The sequence below is a fragment of the Amphiura filiformis genome, chromosome 18, assembly GCF_039555335.1.
Source record: "Amphiura filiformis chromosome 18, Afil_fr2py, whole genome shotgun sequence".
NCBI classification, from domain to species: Eukaryota; Metazoa; Echinodermata; class Ophiuroidea; order Amphilepidida; family Amphiuridae; genus Amphiura; species Amphiura filiformis.
The window spans coordinates 37,562,382-37,571,732 of record NC_092645.1 but is presented as its reverse complement, the minus strand read 5'-3'; positions in this window follow the sequence as shown (position 1 = coordinate 37,571,732).

Genomic DNA, 9,351 nt, shown 5'->3' with positions numbered 1-9,351 from the left:
TTATAGACGTTGAAAGGGCAGAAGAAAATATACCACCAATTGGAGAGGATGAAGTTGAAAAATGTCTCAATGACATGAAAAGGGGTAACGCGACATTCTCAAGGATGGAGGCAGCGCAGTCAAGGCAGAGCTTGTAAAGCTGTTCACACTATATGTATCCAGACTAACCAGACACCGGACAGTTGGAATAATGCCCTTATAGTTCTCATCCACAAGAAAGGGGACATCAAAGATTTCAAACACATACACACTTTTCACCAAAGTTCTCACAAATCGGATCACCAACATTCTTGCTTCAACCCAGGGAACAGGCGGGGTTTCGGAGCGCCTATTTAACCATGGATCGCCTTCATGTCATCAACCAAATTGTTGAAAAGATGGGTGAATATAGACAGCCACTGTGCCTGGGATTCATTGACTACTAAAAAGCTTTTGATAGCATTTGAGATCCCGGCACAGCCCTCAAACAGCAAGGCGTCCATCCTGGATACATACAGATAATAATGATATTGCGTCTGCACCTGAAGCACCAGTCATTGCGTCTTGTCTGTTGCCATTGATCGATATTATTTAAAGGCGGAGGCACCCTATTATATCTGTTCTTGTGTATGTGAGTACTTTATGCAGTTCTGATCATTTTGAGAAGGCTACATTTAAAAAAATCTTCTGAAACTTGTGATTTTCTTGCATTTTCTGCTCGTCTACTGGCCTTTTGCTATACTACCGTTGCCAGTATAGAACTCCGTTGATTATCGATCATTGATTAATCGTTTCGGATGTATTGATTGTTGTACTTTGTCACCACAGAAATTCGTATCTGTAACAACTCTTTACCTACACACTTAAGAAAAAAAGTGTGATAAACACTTTTCACTGTGCTTCCTGAAGCGATATTGAAAATGGCCCCACTGTATTATCAATGTTATGACTGTAAACAAAGAAAAGGGAAAGAAGTATCTATTCGTCAATGTGAGGAATTTTTATGTAATGCATGTGATGATATCCGACACGGGATCCAACCCAAGCAAATGCCCTCTCCAATAAAAACTATAGAGGAGACTGGACTTGGCAAATATGTTGCTTCTCTGTCTGCTGCTACCAATCAAGCACATATTGAAGATGAGGCGACTCCCCCCAACACTAGCTGCTTCAGTCCCAAATGCAGTGCTGACCCAGAGGATTCCCGAATAAGTTGTGCCATCTGTGCAAATGATTACCACATCTCATGTACCACCCTAAAAAAACGGCCCTCCAAATCTACAAAATGGACGTGCCAAAAATGCAAAGACTTTCATGAAACAATGAAAAACTTACAAAAGACAGTAGCTTTTCTAACGAGTCAACAAAAAGAAATGAACACTCAACAACAGACAATTCTGAAAACCCAAGACATCCTCAAAAAGGAAAATGAATCGCTCAGAAAAGACCAACAGGCACTGTTGAAAACTCAAGAAACTCTACTAAAAGAAAACGAGACGCTAAAGAATGAGATAAAAGAGATCATAAACTCAAATTTGGCGACAAATTCAGCTGACAAAAACAAGCTGAACTCCCTTTAAAGAGTGACAAAGCACATCCTGAGACTGAACCTTCTGGTACTTTCATCATTGGAGACTCAATGCTGAGAGATATTCACAGTGATATGTTTGAGAATGCTGATGTCCAGCCCATCAGTGGTGCCACAGTGTTAGACATTTTCAGGGAACTGAATTGCAAAACAGACCTAAAAAGTTATAAAAACATTGTCATTCATGCTGGCATAAATGACATCTCAAACAAAACCCCCGCTAAAAAGGTTACAGAATCCATGGAAGCCTTAATCACACTCCTTCTGGTTGAAACTCCTATGTCAAGTATCTATGTATCTGCTGTCTGTCCACGAGGTGACAAGCGCTACAGAGATGAAATACAGCAACTAAATCAAGAACTTCATGATCTTGCCGTCGTGTAGACTGCAATTTCATCGATGCAGGAGATAACATGACCTATAAGAACGGGTCAATTGACTCGTCACAGTTTGTAGACGGACTACACCTTAGTGCGCGAGGTAATGAAACCCTAATATCCGCGTTCACAAACGCTGTTGATGATCTAAAGCACTCCGGCAATTGGACCCAAGTCAAGTCACAGTCCAACAGAAGACGTCGCCGATCTGCTCCAAAAAGTCAACATGAACGTCGTGACCAGGGACATTTACGCGAACGCGCCTATGAAGCTCGAGGCTCCAGAAATCATGGATACCACATTGCGAACACTCAAACCCGCGATAATACCGCCCAGTATTCGGCATCACAATATCGCAAACGCGCCTACGGATCTCAAGTTTCCAGACATCATGGATCCCAAGTTGAGATCACCCGGGCCCGCGATAATACCGCAGGGTATTCGGGTTGCTTTAATTGCGGACTCAGAAATCATAATCAAAAAACTTGTAGATTTGACCGTCGTGTACGCTGTCGTGCATGCAATAAGTTGGGCCATAAGGAGCGTTATTGCATAAACTTGGCAAATAGGAAATAGGTTTCTGGCCACGTAAAAATGTGTGCCGAAATAGAGCAGTGTGGTATTGTAAAATATAATGAAGTTCAAGTACAAAACAATGGTGAAAATGATATTTCATTTAACAATGATACAGATGAGACTGTTTTTAAATTCAATGCACACAATAATGATGCAAATAATGATGTACATGTACTGGATAACGATGCAGAGTGTGTTTATGTTAATGAAGTTCAGGTAAAAAACAAGAGTAAACATGATTATAGTGTTATTTCATCTAGTCATGATATAAGTGAAACGAGAACACAATCTATAAGTGTGTGTAGTAATGACATTGAAGTTGAAGCAAAAAATAGTTTTCAACATGGTCATGAGTTTATTCCATCTAGTAATGATACAGATGAGACTGGTTTAGCTGTTTCTTATAACAATGACACAAGTGAAACTGAAACAGAATGTGATATTACATGTGTATATGAATTTGATGTTGAAAACAGTAAAAGTAATCATGTTATTTCATCCAATAATTATGCAAATGAAACTTGTTATAATTGTATTGTATCCAATAATGATGTAATTGATAACGATGAGACTGGTTTAGCTGTTTCTTATAACAATGACACAAGTGAAACTGAAACAGAATGTGATATTACATGTGTATATGAATTTGATGTTGAAAACAGTAAAAGTAATCATGTTATTTCATCCAATAATTATGCAAATGAAACGTGTTATAATTGTATTGTATCCAATAATGATGTAATTGATAACGATGCAGAGTGTGTTATTGTTTATGGTAATGAAGTGCAGGTAAAAATAATAGTCATCATGATTATAGTGTTATTCCATCCAATATTGATATTAATGTCACTGATTTATTTATTTCATCTAGTAATAATACAAGTGACACTGGAACAGAGTGTATAACTGTGTGTGATAATGACTTTGAAGTTCAAGCAAAAATACTTGTCAACATGGTCATGAGGTTATTCCATCAAGTAATCACATTAATGATACAGAAAAAGAGTGTGCTATTACACATGTAAATGAAGTTCATGTTAAAAACCGTAATATTAGTCATGTTATTTCATCCAATAATAATGATACAGGTGATACTGAGAATACAAATGAGTATTTACAACTGCAAGATGGTAAAATCCCTGCTCTAAAAAGCAAGGGTATAAAATTTGCCCATCTAAATATTTGTAGTCTTGTCAGTAAAATTGACGAATTTAGATACATGTGTGGTCATACATTCGATGTTATTGGTGTAAATGAAACTTTGTGTGACTCGACAATCAGTGATGAAGAAGTGAAATTAGATGGTTATAATATATTGAGATGTGATCGTAAAAGAGATGGAGGAGGTGTCGCTGTTTTTATTAACAATAATTTCACTTTTAAAAGAAGAGATGATTTATGTGACAATACTGTTGAATGTATTTGGGTTGAGGTTACTCCACCTCACATGAGTTCAATCTTAATTTGTGCAGTGTATAACCCAGACGGCAAAAACAACCTGTTTTCAAACAAACTGTCTACCATGCTTTCAAATGCGTCTGTTGAGAATAAAGAAATCGCATTGCTTGGTGACTTCAATTGTGATGTTTCAATTGGTGTAAATTGTAAACAAACTAATGACTTAAAATTTGTTTGTAACATGTTTCAATTGCAGCAATTAATTACGGTTCCAACTCGTGTTACACCTACGAGTAGGACAATCATCGATTTATTTTTTACCTCAAAAGGTGAACTGTATAATGAGAGTGGTGTTATACAAACCTCCATCAGTGATCATTATATGATTTATGCAGTGCGTAAAGCAAGGCCTATAAAAATGGCCACAAGTCAATTAATTACCGTTGTTTCAAAGATTTCAATGAACAAATTTTTGTGAATGATCTTTACAAACAGCCATGGTTTGATATTACTAAACATGATAATATTGATGATGCGTTGAAATTGTGGGATAAAATGTTTTTTGATGTCGTAAATAATCATTTACCTAAAAAGGTTAAACGTGTTAAGACCTCTCCATCTAAATGGCTAAGTGCCGAGATTAAGAAAGAAATGTGGAAGAGAGATTCTCTCCACCGACAGGCAGTTAAGTCAAATAACAGTTCTGATTGGAAGGCATACAAAACTGCCCGCAATAAGGTAACTAGTCTTATAAGATCTGCTAAGACTGAGTATTATAAAGAATTGATCAGTCAAAATTGTAATGACTCGAGCAAACTTTGGCAGTCTCTTAAAAGAGTCCTCCCATCAAAGAGAACTTGTAAGCCATCTTCCATCGTGTTTGAAGGTAATGTTTTAACATCTGATGATGATATATCAAATGGTCTTAACACGCATTTTGCAAATGTTGCAACTAAATTGATTAATGGTCTCGATAGTACAAATACGAGTAATGATAATGATCAAAAAAGAATGATAATTTTATGTTCAGGTCCATCCTTGACTTACCTCTCATATCACCTGATTTTGTTGATAAGGAAATTCGTAAAATGAGTGCAACCAAGGCAACTGGTCTTGATGACTTAAGCTGCAGAATTCTAAAGTTAGCTCGTCCTGCAATAATTGAGAGTTTAACATACATTCTAAACCTTTCTTTATCAACAGGCGTGTTCCCATCTGCATGGAAAGAGGCTAAAGTTATTCCGTTGCACAAAGGTGGTGATCTTGATGACACAAACAACTACAGGCCTATATCTATCTTGCCTGTTGTCAGTAAAATTATTGAGAGGGCCGTTCACAATCATGTGTATTCTTATGTATCGCAACATGAAATTCTTAATGAGCACCAGTCTGGTTTTCGTCCTGGGCATTCAACAGAATCAGCCCTTGTTGATATGGTGGACGACTGGCTCTCTAATATCAATTCTGGTAAAATGACGGGCATGGCCCTTATTGATTTAAGGAAGGCGTTCGATACCGTGAATCATGATATCCTGATTAATAAACTTCACGATATTGGAGCATCAAACAACACCCTCAATTGGTTTAAATCCTATCTGAGTGGCAGAATGCAAAGAGTGTCGTTTAACGGAGTTGTTTCAGATACATTACCCATTAATACAGGTGTTCCACAAGGCAGTATCCTTGGCCCACTTTTGTTTATAATTTTTATCAATGATATGCCTAAAGTAATAAAACATGGTAAGATTTCTATGTATGCTGATGACACTACATTGTATGTCAATGAAAATGATGTTAACATTATGTCAAATAAGCTTACGGAGGATCTTGAGGCGATAACTAAATGGCTGCATAAAAACAAGCTTTTCCTCAATACAAATAAGACTAAAGTAATGTTATTAGGCAGTAGTGCAAGATTACGTAAAGTGGATGAAGATTCTTTTCAGTAATTGTTAATGGTTGTAAACTAGAGAGAGTTAACAAGGCTAAATGTTTAGGTGTTTTAATTGATGATGAATTACTGTGGCATAAGCAAGTAAATTGTGTTATTCAGAAATTGTTCTGTAAAATATCTCTTTTAAGACGTCTGAGCACATTTCTTGATAGTAACACCCTTAATATCTTGTACAAGTCATTGATTCAACCCTGTTTTGACTATTGCTGTGTTGTATGGTTTGGTCGATATGAAAATGATGTACACAAACTCAATGTCTTACAAAAACGATGTGCTAGAATTATTTTGAGCGTTAATTCCCAAACCTCGTCTAATGTTATGTTTCCAGTATTAGGATGGAATTCACTGTATGATCGTTGTAAATATTTTAAAGCACTGCTGATGTTTAAATCTTTAAATGGCCTGGCGCCATCATATCTTTCTTCCAAATGTAAATATGTATCTGATAATCATGGCATTCATACAAGACAAGCTGCAGCTGGTCTGCTAGCGTTGCCACCTTGCTCTAATGGTAATGATACCGAATATTTTAAATTTTCTTTCTCGTACAGTGGTGTTGAGGTATGGAACAAAATTGATTATGATGTTAGGAACGCCTCAAATGTACAATGTTTTAAGAATATGTATAAGTTTAAGCAATGAAGTACTTCCATGGTTTAAGCCGGGGTTTAAGCTATAATATGATGTTATTAGTGGTTTCATATGTATTTAACAGTGTATTTATATAATAGAGATGTTCAATTGTTTGGTTTTTTTTTTTGGTCAAATAATTGTTCCTCTAGTTGGTGCTATATTATTTTGTCATGCTGGTTTGATTTGATATGTGTTAATAATTTTTGTTGTATTATATGTAATTTTAAATTTCTGTTGTGCAATTGTTATATGATGCAGGGCCCCGTGTAAGAACAGCATTTTTGCTGATCGGGTTACCCTGGGTAAATATGATGTAATAAATAAATAAATAAATAAATAAATACTATCTACAGCAAGGGCACTTCAACAATCCGCCTCCACAAGGACAGTGATAAGATATATATCCAACGAGGGGCGTGACAAGGTGATACCATTTCACCTAAACGGTTTAATGCAGCACTTCAAGACATTATATGTCACCTGGACTGGGAGAGTAAGGGCATCAGCATAAACGGAGACAACCTAAGTCACCTTTGCTAACAGACAATGTTAACGATCCAAGAGAAATGATCAATGATCTGAACCAGAGAAGCAACCAAGTGGGACTAAAGATAAACATGAAAAAGACGAAAGTCATGTTTAACCAGTTCGCCGCAGAACAGCTGGTCATGGTAGGGAACACAGAAATAGAAAAGGTGGACCAATATGTGTACTTACAATCACACGGATGAAATAAAAAGGAGACCTAGGGCTGGTTGGTGTGCATTTGGTATGCTCGATGACATCATGAGAAGTAAGATGCCAACTTGTCTGAAACGAAAGGTTTTCAACCAATGTGTACTACCAGCCATGACCTATGGAGCTGAAACATGGTCACTTACTAAGAGAACTGCACAGCACAGCATGGAAAGATAAATGCTGGGCTTAACCAAAAGGGACAGGAAAACAGTGGCATGGATCAGGAGCCAAACAGAAGTTACAGACATAATCCACACAATTAAGATGAAGAAGTGGCATTGGACTGGCCATCTTGCAAGATCAACAGATAATAGATGGACAAAGAATGTCACAGAATGTAGGCCTTGGCTGGGCTCAAGACACCAAGGCAGACAGAAAGTCAGATGGAGGGATGAGATAGCAAGTTTCATAGGGATCAGGTGGATGGCAAAAGCAAATGACAGGAATCTTTGGAACCAACTTGAGGAGGCTTTCTCCTGCAGTGGGCTGAATACGGCTGATGATGATGATGATAAATCTTCAATGATGGCTAAATACGTGACCTGGCATCGTGACAGGAGAGTGGTTTTGAACAGTTGCAAGGGCGTATGATCACGATTTCTAGAGAGTTAACGAAATGCAGTTCAAAAGCACAAACTTCAATGTCTAGAAGATTATAGAGGATTATCTATTCAAAACTACTATGAAGAAGTCGAAGTCTATAGTGAGCAGTAAAGTATGCACGAAAATACGTCAATTTAACAAGAGTTTTAATAGTTTCCTCATGCAGTACAAAATTACAAGTTTTGTATTATCTAGTATTATTGGAAATCTCTTTTGGTTTTGCAAAAAACACGCATCTATATTAGTGATTGAATTAATCAGGTTAATATGTTTTTGTTCTAAACGTCATGCTTGGTATATACTTTTGTGTGTGATCAAGCGACTTTATTACAGATATTATAAAGACAAAATATTGTTCAATAAAATATTTATAACAATAATCTTTGGGTTTTTATTCCTATGTGTCGTTATATGACGTTAAAGTTAACACATGTTTATACATGTACCATGTACTTGGTAATAGGTAGAGGTGAATGAGGCAGTTTCAATAAAATACAACTATTGGTTTGTTAAAATGACCTTTGATTATCCTCAGTGACGTGTGACTTAATTTAAGTATTCACTTAAGGGATCTGGAATGGGCGTTTTGAGCGTTTCGACAGTATTTTTTGTGGGACATAAGAGTACATCAGACATGTCGAATTGTAAGCTGAATACGAAGAATGTCTTTCTGATATCAAATAATTTTCATTTTTGAAGTTCACGATATAATACAAATTTTATGACAAACTATTAAATTTGATATTTTTAACATTTTGATATATAACAGTCCTCGAAGTAAATTTTATAAATCTAATGATATATTCTTAAAGTGAGTGTAGCTGGGAGGAAAGCCGACGATCAATTGCAAATTTGACCTTTCATATTGAAGATATGGATTTTTTCCAAAAATACCTAATTGTTTTTGGTGTTTTGAATGACATCGTACATTAGTATTGATTTTTTCCGTTAAGCATTATCAAGAATTAATATTACAGGTTTTAGTGCAGATAGGTTGGCTTAGTGATACTATCCGTTGATTCAGAACCGGAAGGTGCCGGGTTCGATTCCCACCTATGCCTATTTTGTTTAAACACTTGGAAAATTACTGCAGTAAGTTTATTTGGCGCGCGATCTCAGTTATTCATTTTCTGATGGCTGTGCCTCTTACAGACACCCTCCCTGTGGAATCCAAACCACGGTTCGCTCATTACACCTCAAAAGGCCTAAAGACTTGTATAGTATAGTGCATGTACTGAGTACATCATGGCTGGATACATAGGACAAATGGTACAATTTGATAGTTCAGTGGAAGACTGTGAATCTTAATGTGGAACGTTTCAAACAATTTAAAACAGTGTTGCAAATGACAAGAAAGTAGCAGCTATCACTTCAGTATTCAAACTTTTTAAAGAATGTGACTGCTCCAACGGATGCAGCAACCAAGACATTTGATCAATTATTTACGTTCAGATTTTGGAGATTTTCCCAATCAAGCCCTTTGTGATCGTCTGGTTTGTGGTCTT